The sequence below is a fragment of the Pimephales promelas genome, chromosome 10 (genome assembly GCF_988280905.1).
Source record: "Pimephales promelas chromosome 10, fPimPro1.hap1.1, whole genome shotgun sequence".
In the NCBI taxonomy this organism is placed as follows: domain Eukaryota; kingdom Metazoa; phylum Chordata; class Actinopteri; order Cypriniformes; family Leuciscidae; genus Pimephales; species Pimephales promelas.
The window spans coordinates 32,514,993-32,534,773 of NC_142778.1; the positions used below are offsets into that span (position 1 = coordinate 32,514,993).

General features: G+C 39.5%; 1 long non-coding RNA gene across 3 annotated transcripts in view; it reads right to left on the reverse strand.

Annotated features, from left to right (window-relative positions):
- Window positions 1-1,971: 1,971 nt before the first annotated feature.
- LOC120487644 (uncharacterized) overlaps window positions 1,972-19,781 on the reverse strand; it is a 33,837-nt gene continuing 16,027 nt past the window's right edge. Inside the window, exons 2-5 of one of the 3 annotated variants that reach the window (XR_005624477.2) lie at window positions 10,091-10,290; window positions 6,461-6,703; window positions 5,305-5,436; window positions 1,972-2,894 (exon numbers count right to left, since the gene is read on the reverse strand). This is a non-coding gene — a long non-coding RNA (uncharacterized LOC120487644). Of the gene's footprint in view, window positions 2,895-5,304; window positions 5,437-6,460; window positions 6,704-9,189; window positions 10,291-19,781 lie in introns of those variants that run through there. The other 2 variants (XR_005624478.2, XR_016145397.1) reach the window with 2 other exon arrangements.

Consider the following 19,781-nt stretch of genomic DNA (forward strand, 5'->3'; position numbering starts at 1 on the left):
TAGGGTTAGCATAAGTTGAAATTTAGTTGCAAAGTTACTAGTAGTCCAGAATGTCTGTTGGAGGACCATCACAATAAAGTTAACAGATATAAAGCGGGTTTTGTTATGGTGCTTTCAACTATTTATCCGTCTCGGAGATCCGAATCGAAAGACAGACGTAACCTAGCAACACTTGGTAACACTTTATTTTACGACCCGCAAACAACTGTGTAAGTACACTGAAATTACGATGTACGTTTCTGTAATTATAATGTACTTCCGTGTAGGTATAAGAGAACAATATGTTAAGTTTGGGGTAATAAAGGGGTAACAAACAGATATACAACCTGCAAACAACTGTGTAAGTACACTGAAATTACGGTGTACGTTTCTGTAATTATAATGTACTTCCGTGTAGGTATAAGGGAACAATATGTTAAGTTTGGGGTAATAAAGGGGTAACAAGCAGATATACAAGCAAATTATTTAATTAGTTAAAAAATAACAGGTACCTATTCTGTTAATATATTCCAGGCAAAAATTGTACGTCTGTTGTTTATAAAACATATCACATTTCTGGCAAAATATGTTCTTGTGCAATGTTACAGACTATTATAAAAATTAAATGTATTGGCATTTCTTACTAGATTACTTAATGTTAAGTCAAAATAATTTGTTTTTGCTATGATTTTAATTTAGACCTTACCATGTGGTAATTAGTACTTACCTTATTCCATTGAATTGCAATGACACTTAAATGTCAGGGCAAATATACTGTGTAATTAAAACATTTTTTTGTTTGTTTGTTGGTTTGTTTTTGATAACTGTACCTTTCTCTGTAATTATTACGGTGCAAATAGTGTTGTTTCGTATTGCAGCCCATTCTCACCCCCAAGGCGTCACCTAACTGACGCCTTGGGAAGCATTTGGACATGCTTCAATATCTGACGCTTTAGGCGCCCTTTAGCGTCAGTTAGATGACACCCTAGGATCGCGTGTAACCCTACCCCCACCCCAGACCTAAACCTAACCGCGTCATCTAACTGAAGCTTTCCTTTAGCGTCAGTTAGATGACGCCGTAGGGTGCCTAAAACGTCAAATATTGAAGCATGGTCAAAGGTGACGCATTGGGGTGAGAATGCGTTGCGTATTGCTACATAGTAAGTAGCGTTTGTTACCCCGTTGTTCTGTGTAGTTACTGGGTAAGTGTAACTCCTGCGGGCTGTAAATTAAAGTGGTGCCCCTTTATTACCCAAAACTTAACATATTGTTCCCTTATACCTACACGGAAGTACACTATAATTACAGAAACGTACACCGTAATTTCAGTGTACTTACACAGTTGTTTGCGGGTCGTAAAATAAAGTGTTACCCAACACTTTCACCTTTCTTCGGATTTCTCCTCTCGGACGTCGGACAATCGTGAGGACACAGAGAAAGAATTCCGTTTCGGAATTCAAGATGGCTGCGCTCTGTGTGACTTGTATGAATTGTTTTCATTGTTTTTGAACCGCTCTGGTACGTATTTTAAATGACGATTATAATCACTCGTATTACTGCGTTCCCTGTAGGTATGGGAATCGGTTGTTGTGAGTGCAATTACTAACGTTGCTAGCATTGCTAACAGGAGATTAACATGAAAATCATGAAATAAAGTGAACATTTTCAAGTTCAAATGGCTGCGTTTTGAAAAGGTGTAGTCATAATATATATTTTTTAATGTAAGTGCCTGGTAATCGGCCAGTGCTACTATTACAACAGCTTTCTGGGTGGCGTCAATTTTTTTCTCCAACTCAGACACGCAAAACATAATAGAACGCTTGAAGTGTAGATGTGACGTCATATCCGAGGTCCGAGTAGGTTCGTTGGCTATAATAGAACCCACCATTAGTCCGAAATTGCTGCCCGGAGGCGTTGCCAAGATGGCGGTCGAGTGGCATGACTTGCCTAAAAGGACTTTGTATGAAGTCAACGTCACCACCATTAAGCTCTTTTAGTTTTTATTTAAACAACATTTTCCCTGAAAGTTTGAGTTTGAACACTTTGCAACAAAACAATTCGGCTGTGATAGCAGACTAGTGAGTGGAATGTTTTCCTGTTTCCAATGATAATGACGTTTAATGTCCCCGATAACCTCTGTAGTCCCATTTAGCCACTTGTTAGCAATCGCCTTTTTAAAGACAATAACAAAAAATTCTGTTAAAAATCACAATGGGCTAATACTGATGAACAGCATTCATAGGCTTAGAATAAAGCATGAAAATATCCTGAGCTTGTGTTAACTACAGACCTTATTTCAGGCATTTAATCAAGAACCCATCGACTTCAGAACGATGGGAGTGGAAGTGCTAAAATGTCAACTCGTTTCCGGGTTTCGGCCTACAAAAATATGTCATCCCTGCAGCACACTATCGATATAGTTGTCAAGGAGTCCCATCCACTCGCAGGTGAAAAAAAATGTCTGATAGTAAAACAAAACTTGCTTCACCTTGAATTTGCTGTATCAGACAAAAATACATCGATGACTGACTGACATTATATTTAATGACAAAGACGTTGTACACTCATTGCAAAACAAGAGGAATCAAGCTTTCATCTTCGCTCCAAATCACTGTACAATCCTGAGGAAGGATGGATTTTTTTTTCTGCCGGCCCTGCAGTTACTGCAGCACATTCCACAGATAAATGGTCCTTGTCCTCTCCCATGTGAGAGCCATTGGGTGACAGAGTGACAAATGGAGCTGGCTCTCCTGCCCAGTGAGCAGAGATTATTGTCACTCAGTGTAGGAGACGGGATTAATGACCTGGACCCAGTGGCAAAGGCTAATCATGGGAGATTAGGTGACGGAAATCCTGCAGGCATTCAAGGAACAGAAGGGGGCTCCATCAGCAGGTCTACAAGGATGTGGTATTACCTTTGGTAATGGGAGGGAGCAAAAGATCAAAATGACTCCCATACTTCATTTATTATCCTTTTCTGCTAACTTTAGTAAAAAATCTTCAGATAGCAGTGATTTTGCTTTATGCTGTTGATCACATGACCTGATTTCCACTGTGGTGTATAAAAGGGGACATTAATGTTTTTTTTTTATATCGTACAAGCTTAATGCAATCCATTGTGTGCACAAAAAGGGAGGGAGGGTGATATTGCCCCAAGCCACCAGAGAGTTTCACCATAAAGAGGGATTTGTACATGGACCATCTCTCATCCCTTGCCAACACCTTGGGAATAGCCCTTGTGAATGACCCAATTACTTGCCATTTGTTTTGCAGGGCACCAATACTCTGAGCATGATAAAGAACTGCGCTGAAACTGCTATGTGGCTGTTTATATTGTATGTGGTGGAACTTAGTTTACTTTGTCATTCAGACCCACCTTGACCGTATTTGTGATGATAACTGTACTTTGAAAACAAAAGTGAATACAACAATGCTGCATTCATACAGCTAAATTTAGCAAACAAACATGCAAACATAGTTGGTTGTAATACCGCTATTGACTGCAAACCTTGACTTTGATCTGCATCTATCCAATACAGCCAAAGCATGTAGCCAACCTTATAAATATCTGTTTTGTTTGGATGTATGTAACAATGAGAAAGACAAGATATGTCACTATTTCCCTTCCACTATCTCCCTACAATGAGTAACCCCAGCCCGCTCTCATCCCAAGGCGTCGTATACTGACGCTTTTGACAATGGGTATACATCCAACGCACATGGCACCCTTTAGCGTCAATATGAGACGCAGATATAAATGGGCCAGAAGTAGGGTTGGGTATCGAGAATCGAGTATCGATTGGAACCGAGACTAACTTTTCGTTTTTCCCGGAATCGTTAAAAAGTTAAAATTTCGATTCCTAGTTTCGATATTCACAGTCCGCCGAGCGGAAGAAGAAACCGCTGAACAACACCAACGAAGAAGCGTCTACCGGAAGTGTTGGCATAACCACGCGAGTCGAACATGAGTAGCTTACGTTGGCGATCCAAAGTGTGGCTTCACTTTTCTAAAAATAACGAAATCTCGGCAAAATGCAAAATTTGTGACAAAAGGAGTATTTTTACAGAAGGAGTATTTCCTTCAGAAAGGCCGTTGGTTAGCAAGGTTAGCTAAACTTTTTTGACCCTGCCTCTTAAAAGAATCGGAATCGTTAGGAACCGGAATCGAAACAAGGAATCGGAATCAGAATCGTTCAAATTCAAACCCTAGCCAGAAGGCGTCTCCTAGTGGTCTAACCCTAACCCTACCCCAGACCTAAACCTACCCATAACTGAAGCGTGTTATATTGACGCTAAAGGGTGCCATGTGCGTTGGATGTATACGCATGGTCTATATGACGCCCTAGGATGAGAATGCTTTGGTAACCTATAATTTGGTAAATTATATTGCATCTACATACTGATATCGTTCCACCAACCGATCCTTTTTTTTGTACTGCGGTGGCATGCGGTGCTCGGATGCAGACTTTCTCCCAGCAGCAGCTGCTGTGACACCATCTTTGTATCTTAAGGTGCTGCCTAATCACCCTTGCAACTCTAACTACATCTCTCATGTTTTCAATCAGCAAGGCCCATAAATTATTGTCAGCAGTAATCACAGTCGTCCACTCAGGCCCCACTGAGGGGACCTTGCCTGTCTGCGTGCATCGATTCAGTCTTTTCTGGCACTAGACTAAAACATCTGAGGGGTCTGAGCGCTCGCCAAGCCAACGTACCACTGACAGCACGAGAGGAAGAGGTCTCTCAGAGGAGGTGGTGTTAATGAAAATGATTAACCTATCTGCACAGCGCTGGATGACAAAATCAGAGCTCATTACATCAAACCTGACAGGCTCGGCATGTGAAATTATTTAGACTGCGTGCTGTGCTGTTTGCGCCGTCCCCGTGCCCTGACTCATCGTCTTGATCTCTGATTTTAAGTCGCCACGGGTCGGTCCTTCACAAGCACGTTGCTGGAAACCTTCCTCTAATTCGTTGATGGTGAAAAGAAGAAAAAATAGAAATACATGCATCTCTCTTCTTGTTTCTAATAAACTCATCCGGCGGCTTTGGCAGGCAGCCCAAGCACTCACAGCACAGCCTGCCTTTTTCACCAGCGCACACTTTTCTTTCACTGTGAAAACTGCCAGCATGGGGTGGCACAGTCACTTCTGGCGAGGGGGTGCTGTCAGTCTCCATCAGTGAGAAGCAGCCTTCTTTTTCAATTAACTCTCATCTGCCCTAGACAGTCACCATGACGGCCACATTAAGTGAAGGACTGGCGTTATGAAGCAGGTGGGTGGAGAAGGGAAGGGAATAGAGATGGAGTAGCAGACACTCAAATACCTGTCATCACAGAGTTCTGCTGTAACGGAGAGACCGTCCGTGTGGATCGGTTGTGGTAAACACAGCGCAACACCATGCATATGCTAAATTCAGGCTGAGATGGAGGACAGGAGCAATGAGGCATGTAATCTCCTGGATGTAATGGAGAGGAATTTAGTGGATATTGAAAAAGAGCATTTATAATGATGAAGCTGTCGAGCTGAATATCTTTTTCAGGCAGGAATGACTTAAAAATAAAAATATATATATATAAAATGTAAATAAATGTAAAATTATTTACATTAAATGAAATATTTTATTCAATACATTTTTTTTCAATGTGTTTTGTTTAATAAAAATACTCTACTATTTAAAAGTTTGGAGTTGGTAAGATTTTTTTAGAAAAAAATCTCAATTTAAATGTATTTTCATGGAAATATAAATTATATTTCAGAGTATAAAAAGTTCAAAGAAGTTGAAAAAATATTAAATAGTTTCTACTGTCACTTTTGATAATGTATCCTTGCTGAATTAAATAATTTATTATAACAAATTATATGAGGCATATTTGCTTAATGGAAACTATAAATGGAAAAGAGTTCTTTTTTATTTATTTTTAGTTTTGACACACTTCTTTAAAGTCCTGCCAACATCCTGTTTTATCGGAATTTCGATACAATACAAATAATGATATCATTGCACTAGACACATACACATCCCTGTATTTAGATGTGCCAGTGTTGGGGGTAACGTTACTTACGAGTAATGCAAGTTACTTAATCAGATTACAGATACTAGTAAAGTAATGTATTACTTTTAATTTTACAACAAAAAATCTGAGCTACTTTGTTGTCCCATTCATTGACTGACAGCTCTCCTGTCCCCATGTTGAGAGAAATCAGGAGTAAGCAAATCGTATTTCCTTCAGCCTAAGGCCTTTTCATTTCACTTTTGGTGTGAAAGGGCCTTTACGTTTGCCAAAAATATATTTAAAAAGTAATGAAAAAGTAACGTAACACATTGATTCCATAAAAAGCAACTAAGTAGTTCCTTTTTTAGGGAGTAATGCAATTTTTAAATGAAAATTAACTTTCCCCAACACTGTTCTTTGCCCTAGTTTATAATAAAGGTAAAGTCAGTGGACAGATGTTACTCTGAAATAAATAAAAATGATTACTTGAGGTGACTTCTGGAGAAATCTGGGGGTGTTCTTCAGGGGAGCGGTATGAGATCTTGGTAACAGGGGACAGTCTGAGGAGAGGAGGTGCTGCCCGTAGGTTGTTTATTTGAGCTCCTGAATCAGGGGGATTTGGTGTGCAACACCCTTGTTGGGCATGAAGCTCTCAGTGGGGAAGAGCCTAAGGTGGAGGCTGGTAAACATGGCTATCCCAGCAGACACCACAGGAGCTTGAACAGACACCTGACAATGACAGTGGAGAACAATGGTGTTATTGAGAGACTCTCAACAGACATAAAACATGATACAGCTAAAGTTTATATTTATTTATTTTACTACTTTAGGGGGTGTCCTATCATTGGAGGATAAAGAATTACAGATTTGCTCTATAAAATAAGGCAGGGGAAATATTAGTGGTGTGCAGTCATTGCCTGTTTACAGTATAGCCTATATCTGTTGTAATGATTGCAAAATTATTCGGTGACACTTCACTTGAAGGGGTGTGCATAAGCCTGACATGACACCTTCATAATCACGACATGACTCCAGTTGAAATGAGGTCCGGTTTCTACAGCCCCTACTTCATTGTCCCAAAGAAAACCGGTAGGTTACGGCCAATCCTGGACCTGTGCGTCCTGAACCGCTCCCTTCACAGGATGCCGTTCAAGATGCTCACAGCCAAATGCATTTTCAAATGTGTGCGTTTGCAGTGATCGACATGAAGGATGCCTCCACTCTCCCTCGACACAGACCGTTCCAACGGTTTGCTTTCGAGGGGCAGTCATAGCAGTATGCGATTCTCCCATTCGGCTAGCCATGTCTCTTCATTAATGTTGTTGAGGCAGCCCTTGTGCCGCTTCGGCTACACGGGTTCGCATCTTGAACTCTTGAAATTTTGACGACGGGCCGATTCTCGCTCACTCTCGAGAACAGGTTTGCGAACACAGGGACCTAGTGCTCCGGCACCTAGCTCGACTGGGCATCCGGGTCAACTGGGAGAAGAGCAAACTTTGCCCCGTGCAGGGGATCTCTTTTCTTGGTATGGATATCGACTTGGTCGCCATGTGCACGCAGCTTATGAGCGAGCGCGCACAGTCACTGCTGACTTGCCTGAGACAGTTCGAGGGCAAGAGTGAGGTTCCACTGAAACTTTTTTCAAATGTTCCTGGGGTATATGGCATCTACAGCCGCGGAAACGGCGCTCGGATTGTTTCATATGAGACCGCATCAGCACTGGCCTCACGATTGAGTCCCGAGGTGGGCATGGCAACAAGGCACGCTCCAAGTACCAGTTACTCCGACCTGCTGTCAGACCTTCACCTCATGGACAAACCTCAGCTTTCTACGGGCAGGAGTGACCTTAGAACGAGTTTCCAGGCAAGTTGTTGTCTCAACAGATGCCTCCACCATGTGCCATGTGCAATAGACATGCTGCTGCAGGCTCCTGAACAGAACCCCAGTGCCTATGGCATGTCAGTTGCCTTGAGTTGCTGGCAGGACGTCTTGCTCTGCACCGTTTCTTTGAGTTGCTCAAGAACCAGCACGTACTAGTCTGACCAGACAATACCGCGACAGCAGCGTACAACCAACAAGGTGGTCTACACTCCCGCCATCTCCTCTTATGGAGTCAGAAGCATCGGAGGTCGCTTAGAGCCATTTATATCCCGGGAGACCTGAACTGTTTAGCCTCTCTGAGCATGTCTTTCCCTTGGCAAGCCACCTTGCCACCCCTGGGGTTGAAATATTCCACCTGCGGCTGGACACCCATGTTTATCCATATGTATCCCTCCGGGTCATATGTGTATTCATACCCCCTTCTCCGACTTGAGATATGCTCCCTAGTGTACCTTGGTATTCCTGTGCTAAAAAGGAGTCCTTGGTCCGTGTTAGTCTCACGACAGGGATCTCAGATTTACACAAGGAACTGGAAGACAGCTGTGAAGGTGGCGTGGTTAGACTGGTAACCCCATTCGTCGTCATCCGACGTAACTCAAAGTGACAACGAAAGGGAACGTATCGGTGTTCTCCTTTTATACCCACAAGGTGGAGCGGAGTTGCGCCATGCAAATTCCACAGACCCATTTTGGCTCAAGACTCGAAGTTGATAGGCTTTCTAAGTGAAACCCCATTCGTCGTCATCCGACGTAACTACTTACTCGGGGAACGGGGGTTACATACGTAACCAAAACATTTTCTGCCTAGGGGTAACTATGAGTGAACGTCACTTCATACTTGTGAATTAGACATTGCCACCTTGTGGAATAAAGGTGAATTGCACTTATTCAGTCATCAGAGATTTAATTATTATTGTGCAGAAAAAAATCTTCAGTGACTCTTTAGCGACTCTATACAAACAATGTTTTGTTTTTTGTTTTTACAAAAAAATGAATGGAAAACAGGCATTCTTTGATATTTTTTTCTTGTTATATTGATTATAATACACAGATTGAGGAGTACTAAGATGGTTGATGACTAACTTTAAAAAAATGAATGAGGAGGAGGGTAGTGAACGGGGTAAACTAAAGACCGAAGTTATGCATTTAAGGGTTAAAAATGTTTTGTTAGTTCTGAAAATATAATGTGCAGCAGGTCTATATTTTATGATTTCTTTCTTTTTTTGATGCATGTAAACCTGTTGTAGGAGAGCTCGAAAGCAAAATTAGGAACCTTAAAAGTAGCACAATATAGCCTCTTTAAAACATTTACACAGACATTTTCCACAAAAGGTGGAAAGATATAGAATCTTTATTGTTACTCTCGAAAAGTTAGATCCACACAATAAGAAGGAGATGCAATATGCCATCTGAATTGAATTTCGCACATTTTAAATCATGATTTCCACACTTACATCATATTTGCTTCAGAGACTCAAAATTGCCTTTTTAGAGACAATATTTTAAAAAATATTGTTTTGTCCTTGTTGGATAATCGGTCATATGTATATTTGCCAAACTATATAACACCCCTGGAGGGAAAAATTATTTTTTTTAGGATAAACTGAACAAAAGTACCATAACATTGTAATCCAATGCAAACTTTAAACGTCTAAACAGTCAGATCTCGCCGAGCACTCTGCGCAGAATCAAAGTATACTAAAGAAAAGAAAGAAAGAATCTGTTCCAGTATGTTCCCTGACAACCTTTCTCCAACAGAACATGAGATCTTCCACTGTAACGAATTCCTTGTGGTTGGCTGCGCTACAGAAGACCATTGTACCAGCACTGTGGCCAAAGATCGACTATCTGCCACCTGTAAAACCCATATTGAAGCAACATGTGGTCAAAAACTCAACTTTTCATTTCACGCCATGGTTGCCTGAAGGGATGATAAACATTACACAAAAAGCAGTATTCCCTTTGTGATTTAAGGCTCTTTCCTCAGTCCCTCACTGTGATTATTCCCTGAAATCAGCCTTTGTGCTTGATTCCCACACATCATATAAATAATATATCTGTGCTTACTTTAGGTGACACATATGAACATACCGCTAATGTGAACTTTCAGAGAAAACAAAAAGGAAGGTCATAGAGCAACACAAAACGGCAATTTAGCTACTATTATGGGTTCTGAGGCCAGCCTCAGTGGATTACATCATTCCATTGTTGTTATGAGCAAGACACATATGATCACCGTTAATTTCCAAAGGATGTGTGTCCGAGCCAAAACACAGTCTCGTTCCATATGCATCCTGTTGGATCCATGTGTCCTTCGTATCATCTCATTCACTTTGTTCCCCAGCCACTGAACGTCGATATAGCATTCAAGGTTCAATCCATTCACTAGTACTGTAGCTGTTAGCAGAGAGATGGTTCTCATATCCTGCTTGGACTCTGTTGAAGGAGCGAAAGGGACAGTGGGATTATTTAGCATGGGTGAATTTAGAATGGTGAACAATGGCAAGTCTTTTGGCTTGTAATGAAAGAGAAATCATGACGAGAATCCACTTGAAATTAAAGGAATATTACGGGTGCAGTACAAGCTCAATCAGCATAAATGTTGATTAACACAAATTTATTAAATTTAATGTATATCCATGTTACAGTGAATGAAGCACTTACAATCAAAGTAAGTGGGGACAATATGCACACATTAAAATACTCATTTTAAATAGTTTAGCCACAAGATGTAAAAGATATGCTTGTTAAGGTGAACATTTTATGTAGAGTTGTGTAAATATAGAATTTTACCGTGTCACCACCATGACATTATCACACATTATTACACACACTGTAACAATGAAATAAAATAAAATATATAAATTAGATGAAAAACTTAAACTTAAAAAAAGTTAACTTATTCTATTTCAGTTAGTTTCCAATGGTAAATGTAAACTTGTTTAATTACTTAAACTAAAAATAAAAGGGTAACACTTTACAATAAGGTTCATTTATTAAAAATTAGTTAATGTATTAACTAACATGAACTAACCATGAGCAATACATTTGTTACTGTTTTTGTTAATCTTTGTTAACGTTAGTTAATACAAATCCAGCTGTTCATTGTTTGTTCATGTTAGTTCACAGCGCATTAACTAATGTTAACAAGATTTTAATAAAGTATTAGTAAATCTTGAAATTAACATTAACAAAAACTAACAAATGCTATAGAAGTGTTGTTCATTCTTAGTTAATGTTAACTAATGTAGTTAACTAATGAACCTTATTGTAAAGTGTTACCAATAAAAGAAATATTTTTAAACTAATAAAAATGACAAAATTGCTTAAACTAAAATTAAAATGATAACTGAAGATAAAAGCTAAATAACACTGAGCACGTCAGGGATAATTGATTTATTCATTTATTCCTCTTCCAAACCCCAAAACTTTCTTTCTTCGGCGGAACACTAAGCAAGATCTTTTCTAAACATATTTTCATTTATGCACTGTAAAAAAATATTGACGGTTTAACTTAAAAAAGCAAGTAACCTTGTTGCCTTAAAATGTTAAGTTCATTGAACTGGAAAAAGTGAGTTAATACAATGAAGGAGATTAATTTAACCATCAGAAACTCAAAATTATATGTTATCTGAACTAAATAAATTATTTAAGTTGATTTGACAAAAGAAAAAATCTTGTGATTACTACACTGTAAAAAAAATATATTGTTGGTTTAACTTAAAAAAGTAAGTAACCTGGGTTGCCTTAAAATTTTAAGTTGATTGAACTGGAAAAAGTGAGTTAATACAATGAAGTAGATTAATTTAACCATCAGAAGCTCCAAATAATAAGTTATCTCTACTAAATAAATTATTATAAAGTTGATTTGACAAAAGAAAATATGTTGTGATAACAAATCTTGAAAATATGTTTTTACAGTGTGGGTAAATGTGGCTTTTTTGAGGTAAAAAAGTGGAGGAGGACAAGAAAGGACACAAATAAAGAGAGAATCCCAATCAGAAACACGATGAAAGGCAGAAAAGAGGACGCACTAGAGGACAGCGGGGCAGACGTGGTAGAGGGCATCAGTCTCCTTTACGGCGCGATCACATTTCGGCATACACAGGATGAGCAGCCCTTCAGGTGAGCGCGGTTGTCAACAGAGACAAACTGCAGCTCTTGGGACTGCCCCAGATCTGACAAATTATCCCCCTACATCAGTCACCTCATTTGATTCTACGAAGCAGCCTTGCGCCCCGCTCAGGGTCACACCGAGCAGCAACCACAAGCTGTTCATCTCCAGGTGTCCATTAATGATGTTCTCCTTGATGCCACTCTCAAGCACTATATACAGTGAAGTGTAATGCCTCACTCTGCTAATTACGAGCGAGAGGACAGCAAGTGTGAAATTCACTAATGCTCCGCTAAATGTCAAACAGCAAACTGCTGACTCTTTATTTGTTGTCGAGGCGTCTCGTTTCGCTCGAGAACTGGTGTTGGCTTAATGCAAATGCTGGGGGAAAGAAAGTACGTGTAGGAGCGTCTTTGAAGTCCAGGGCTGTAGGGATAGTTGACAAGGACAGGAAGATGGAGGCGGTGTGAGGGGGAAACTGCTGAAAAGCTCCACCCCTATTAGCATATCAGACTCATTAGCGTCCCACAGGCAAAGACCCCTGGGAGAAAATGAAGCCATCTTACTGTGAAATCTTATCCTCCCAATCTAAGCGCACTCTCCATATCCTTCCCTTCAGCTGCACAAAGTAGGGCGACCTGTAGCACGCTTCAGAGCAAAGCTCCCTGCGTTTTGCATGAGTAACTGCCCCCCTCTCCATTAAGCTGTTAAGCCACACAGTCAATTATCCTGGCTCAGGGAGGCAGCGGTTCATCCAGAGCCGGAGAAAACGATATGCTTTGGTGGACGGGCAATGAGAGGGGAGGGTGCCGTGAAACTGCATGTGTACTCGGGCCAAGTGATTTCTCACGAGGAGAAGGTAAGGCAATTAGATGCTTCATTGCCTCTGGTGTTACATAAAATCTAAGGAGGATAAAAATGAAAGGCCATAATAGGGACATTTTGAACTATTATCACTTGGCTGTCAGATTTAGTGCCATGGCAAAGGAGCACAGTACATATATAGGTCTGCACTTAAACACCTGCGTTTTGCCACTTGCTAAGTAAGACATTAAGGGAATAGTGCTCCCAAAATGACCCTCACGTCATTCCAAAATTTCAGTTATTCCGTGGAAAACAAAATAACGTTCCTCATTTCCAAGCAAAAATAATCAAAAATGCTCCATGCAACCTTTATGTTATTAAAGGTTAACAAAATTGTTGAGAATTGTATTGCAAAAAATTTTGTTAACTGAAATATTTTTAAAGGGGTGGTTGATTGCGATTTCACTTTTCAAGGTCCAAAAGACAGTTTCAGTGCAAACTGTTCAAGGGGCTTTAAACGATTCCAGACGATGAATAAGGGTCTTATCAAGCGAAACGATCACTCATTTAAAAAAAAAAAAGTTTAAGTTTAATAAGCTCAAATGGTCGCTTTGCTCTGTTCTGTGATGCGCGTTCGTGGCTCTCCTGTTCGAACTTGTTTATCAAAATGAACGAATCTTTTTTCTTGTCATTTGGTTCCTTTAATGAATGAAATGAACGAGTTGACTCAGGAAAAGACTTGTTCATTTTGATGAACGAGTTCAAATAGGAGTCACTAACGGAGCAGAACAGAGCAAGGCGACCATTTGAGCTTATAAAACGTAAACTTTTTTTTAAATGAGCGATCATTTCGCTTGATAAGACCCTTATTCATCGTCTAAAATCGTTTAAATCTTTTGAACAGTTTGCAGTTTGTACTGAAACTGTCTTTTGGACCTTGAAGCGTTTGGTTCCCATTGAAGTCCATTATATGAAGAAAAATCCTGGAATGTTTTCATAGAAAAAAAATTATTTTCGACTGAAGAAAGAAAGACATGGATATCCTGGATGACATGGGGGCGAGTAAATTATCAGCAAAAGTTTTTTTTTAAAGTGAACTACTCCTTTAATTAAAACTTCAAAACAATAACAATCCTACAACAAATGAGATATAGTACATTCCAACTCATCAGAAGCTATACAATACTTTTGAAAGAGAAACTATACTTTTGTTTAATATGTAACACTCACTTTGTGTGGCATAGAAAAAAATCTACAAAGCTCCTATTCAACCCTTGCTCTGTTAAACAACCTGTGATGCACATCTGGACAAGAAGAGGTTTTTATGATTATTTAACAACAGGCGGAAGCGGTCCATCTCGGTGGAGACGACTCAGAGCACAAACCACAAATGGCCTTTATTTTCATGTGGCGACTGTGAAAAACGCTACTCACATCTGAAACATTTCCATTTTCCCTTTCTACTGCAGACATCTATGCCACTCAAAGCCGCCGTTTCCCTGGGCTATGACCAGCAACTACTGGTCTCATTCTTACAAAACACTACTTCTGCACCCCATATTATTAGCATATGCCATCCACATGGCTGGCAGGGAACAAAAACTGCACTGTAGTCGACTCATGCTTTTGTTTGAAGCTGCTTCAAAAAGAATGAGTGTGGATTTAGAGTACAATGTGGAAGCAACCCATTTAACAAGCTTCCCCTCGAGAAAAGAATAGAAGGGGAAAACGTCGTAGCCCGAAAATCTCCTAACCCATGTGCGCAGAAGAGGCCTTCAGAGTAAATATATTTACTAGAGTGCGCCGGCTCATGATTATGCAAATGTGTGTGCTTTGGAAGTGCGGGGTAGCATGTAGCAACACCATGTGAAAAGAAAGTTATTTTCCAATTCTCAAATAAAAATACCCCACTTAGCCTAATGCAAAAAGTGGTTGTGGGTTCCTAAAAGGCATGTTTTCCCAGGATGTCACAGATAGCCTAGCACATATATATTCAGCCTGCAGCAGAACTGTAGATAAATCAAAACAGATTTGAGATTAAACGTGAACCTAAAGAAGAAGACAAAAATATCGTAATCATGAGTGAAAGAAAGAGCCATTAAATGGTAACCTTTTGAGCACATAACTACAATGCTGATGTATAATAATGAGAGCGGCTAAAGGTGGGCGTTTAAATGAGTGAGCGCTATCTAAATCAATAGGGTCTCATCTTAATCAATATCTTCAGAAGCAGAAACGCTGTGAACATGAGATCACAGACACAAACAGTTGCATCCGTGAGTGGAGAGAAGCCGCTTGAAGTCAAGATCTGGACATGACCCCGCCGAGGTCCGTACACTGGGGGCTTATGTCACATGTGTTAATGTCAGCTTAGCTTACGATAAGATCATCTTAGGCTACAAGCTCCTCGGTAGAGCTAGAACTACATGTGACTTGCAGCTTCACGCCAAGCAAAGGGCAGCCATGCACATGTTTCGAGAGTTGAATACATTTGCACCTTGAGCAGACTGAGACAGAAATATAAGTGAATTGGAAGGAGATTTGTTACGGTTAGCCAATTTTGAGCAAAGATCATAAACGCTTATGCTACAGGATGATTTTGAAAAGTCCCTTCAGGTTACTCTTTCCAACTGAGGAAATGACTTTCTATAATCATAAATACACAACTTTAGTACTTTCGAAGGATTGTTTTTTTAGTAGGGGAGAACGGGGATGGTTGTAATATGGGTGAGTTTTAAAGCCGGGGTGGTAAAGTATGATTTCACTTTTCTAACTTTAGTTAGTGTGTAATGTTGCTCTTTGAGCATAAACAACATTATCAAAGTTACAACGCTCAAAGTTCAAAGCAAAAATAGATATTTGCTTTTATAGAAGAGGACTACAAAAACGGCTGGTAGGGACTACACAAGCTTCCTCCCGGGTTAGTGACATCACCAACCCTAAATTGTGCATAAACCCCGCCCCCGCGAACACTCAGTCCATGTTGAGAAGAGGAAGAGTTGTTGTATCCACCTCATTCTGCTCTAAACAATTAGCGCTGCCATGACGACGACTCTGGTCGCCAACTTCCGGTTCGAATCTGGTCTCCACATCGCTAAACTAAATAGAAAAAAAAAACATTCATCAAATCTGATTCAATCTGGTTCACATTATTTTTTATTAAATCACAAATAAAAACAAAATGAACATTTTTCTTTTCTTTATAACTTCCAAAGGATAGCTGATGCATGACAGCACGATCTCCCTAATCCAGCAATACATGAACATCCGACAGTTTCTATCACCTCCGACTGCACAGAATAACCCAATAAGCTTAAGCTGGTTAGCCCTTTACTGTCTACCTCTGCTTTCAAAGATGCATAGTCTATATATTTCTCAGGCCTGTGAGGAGAGTAGGCTACATTAAACACAGTCCAGTTTGCGCGCCGGCGCCTCCATCATGATGATCTATTGTCTACTATATTTACTTCTTATTTATTAAAACCAGGCAATTGGTTGATGAAACAATGATTAAAATTAAGATACAATTAACAAAACACGAAATTCACTTTAAAGAAAGGCTTTGTGCTTTCTCTTGAGATCTCTGTGAAAGTTTTAGTCTCTTTCTGAGCAGTCATGTCCGCAACAATGTTTTTTTCCTCATAAATGCGAACACGAAAAATAAAATAAAAATAATATTTTATGTTCTGTGGAGGCCGACCCTTCTTCATTCGGTTAGTAGGCTATTACTTTTGTTTTGCGCAGTGTAATTCACAGAATTACTAAAAAAATATTTTGCCACCTAAAAGTTAAAGATTGGTTGTGTTATGTGCATTTCGTTCATATTAAATATAAAACGCATGTGTAGATTGATATTTTTTCTAATGTCTGGACTAGAGTGCTAGCATTCTATGTAAACAAATACTTCAACCGGAAGTAGAAAACCATTTAGTCAGTTGAACCCGCTAAGAGTACATTTGTGAGTCAGCTAAAACTTTAGCATCCATCTTTTCACCTGCAATAGAGTTGTGTGTATCTCACAACAGTTCCTTTATGAGCGATTTATAGATTACATGACAGAATATCCTAACCAGTTAACTCCACATCAGCAACATAAATTCATCAACTAACCCTTCAGAGAAGTCCTGTTGTATTCAACATGTTGTCACTTCTTCTTGAGTCTCTCCATCTTTGACTGACTCCGTTTTACCATTAAAGGGAGAACAGTTTCTGTCATTTTAGTGTCTGAGTGAAGAAATCGCTGCTAACACAGACAAGCTCTTGAAACCCCGCCCTCTGCAGCAGCTCATTTGCATTTAAAGGGCCAGTCACGAAACGGTGCGTTTTTGCAAACCCTGATAAAGTGACAACTTTAACATGCTATATAAAATATATCTGTTGGGGTATTTTGTGCTAAAACTTCACACACACACTCTGGGGACATCAGAGATTTATTTTACATCTTGTGAAATCGGCATTTTACCACCGCTTTAACACTTTCTTAATTTAGCCACTTAGAAATTAGTAGGGGTGTGACAAGATCTCTAGCCACAAGATCTCACGAGATTAAAATGTGACGAGATTTCTCGTTAAGGTGAAAAGTTGTCTCGTGATATTGCCAAGACAGAGTGTGAGGGTGCAGTCAGGATAGAATATGTCACAACCACATTTACATTACGCCTCCTCTGTCGTTTTCCTTTTTATAGAAATAGAAACCCAGACAGCAACATAGTGTCGGCCCAGCTCCGGACCACATTTGGTACATGTAGATTCAACGCGTTGGCCGGATCTGGGCTGACACTATGTTGCTATCTGGGAACCATTTAATTCAGTTGGATAACTTTAATTTCATCCAGCTCATCCAACACGGGCTGCAGAGTCGTACATAGTGCAGCAAGAATCGGAGTTCACTGATCGCGTGGCAAGAGTAAGTGACGAGATGACTGACAAGACCATGGCAAATGAATCGTTAAAAATAGTGTCAATATTTCTTCATGTGTTTGGTGACGATTGACGAAGCTATGAAAGTATATAATAATTTCACTTTTGAAGAAGGAGAGAGTTTCAAGTTGAGTTTTGAAGTTGACCAGTTTGAAGTATTTAAGAGATTGTGACTTAAGAAAGACATCGATTTTTCACGTGCATGCAGAAAATTGGAGAAACAATTGATCAGTATGTGACGGAGCTGAAACATAGGAGTAAAAGCTTGTGAGTTTAGAGAATAAACAGATTCGTTGATGAAAAATAGAATTGTGTGTGGAATATCTGACAATGGATTGAGGGAATGGTCACTTTTCGAGAACAAGATTTGAACATCTCTTAGCTCTGTATCATGCATGAAGAAAAAGAATCTCTGAAGATTGAGATTTTTAGTACTTTGATTATGGTTGCAATTATTGTTTGCACTTAATAAGACTCAGAGAAAATTGTTATTTAGCTTTATTTACACTGTTTGTATTTCTATGATCAATTTGTTGAAAGGAGTTCAGTTAGGAGGTCAAAAGTTGTAGAAGCTCATAAATCATGTACAGTTCTAAGGTCTGAAGAGACTCGTGTGACATCATACAGGAGAGAAGCCAGTCAGTTGGGTTTGTGGCAAAACCTTTTACAGTGCTTGTATATTGTTGTCTTTTACTGCATATGATAATTTACATTCATTACAAGATGATTAGTTAAAACATTTCAAATGCACCTGCTGATGATTTTCTAGTCATGAATGAAGTCATCATTGAGGATTTCTTAAAAATAATACGGAGTAAAAATCTTGCCTTGTCACGTTCTTGTAAACTCAATTTCGTGTCTCGTCTCATTAGCTAACTGTCTTGTCACACCCCTAGAGATTATACAGGGATGAATTCCCTATTATGCTTGACCACAGATACAGGTCATTTTATGTGTACAAATACAAACAATTCAAAGACACTTCAGAGACATTAAATGGCAGAACTGATTCATCTGAATACGTGTTATCATTTATATAATATTTACTTAAAGGATTAGTTCACTTTTGAAAAAACTTTTGCTGATAATTTACTCACCCCCATGTCATCCAAGATGTCCATGTCTTTCTTTCCTCAGTCGAAAAGAAATTAAGGTTTTTGATGAAAACATTCCAGGATTTTTCTCCTTATAATGGACTTCAATGGGAACCAGGTCCAACCGAGGTCCAAACGACAGTTATAACAGTCACAGATGCAGCTTCAAATGTCTTTAAACAACTCCAGACGATGAATAAGGGTCTTATCCTGCGAAACGATCGGTTATTTCAAAGCTTATTCCAAAAATGTAACTTTTCTAAGGACAAATGCTAGCCTTTCTCCATTCTGTGAGGCGCGTTTGCAACGTCACGTAATACGTAATTACGTTCAAAAGGTCACGGGCGACGTAGCCGGAAGTACAGAGTCAGAGTGTTTACAAGTTGAAAACTAACTCAAACGCCGTTTACAAAAAAGGAATTAAAAGGTAAAACAACGATGTCGGACGATTTTGATTCTGTACTTCCGGCTACGACGCCCGTGACCTTTTGAACGTACTTACGTATTACGTGACGTTGCAAACGCGCCTCACAATATATTACAAGGCTAGCATTTGTCCTTATAAAAGTTACATTTTTGGAATAAGCTTTGAAATAACCGATCGTTTCGCACGATAAGACCCTTATTCATCGTCTGGAGTTGTTTAAAGACATTTGAAGCTGCATCTGTGACTGTTATTAACTGTCGTTTGGACCTCGGTTGGACCTGGTTCCCATTGAAGTCCATTATAAGGAGAAAAATCCTGGAATGTTTTCATCAAAAACCTTAATTTCTTTTCGACTGAGGAAAGAAAGACATGGACATCTTGGATGACATGGGGGTGAGTAAATTATCAGCAAAAGTTTTTTCAAAAGTGAACTAATCCTTTAAACCTTTCACCTCAATGCTAAAACAAACCATAAATATGCTGCCTGAGCAGAAAGGCAAGGAAGTAACACGACTTTCTGTATTCACTTCAGCAGGACAAAGATTAAAGTGTTCGATTAAAATATAAA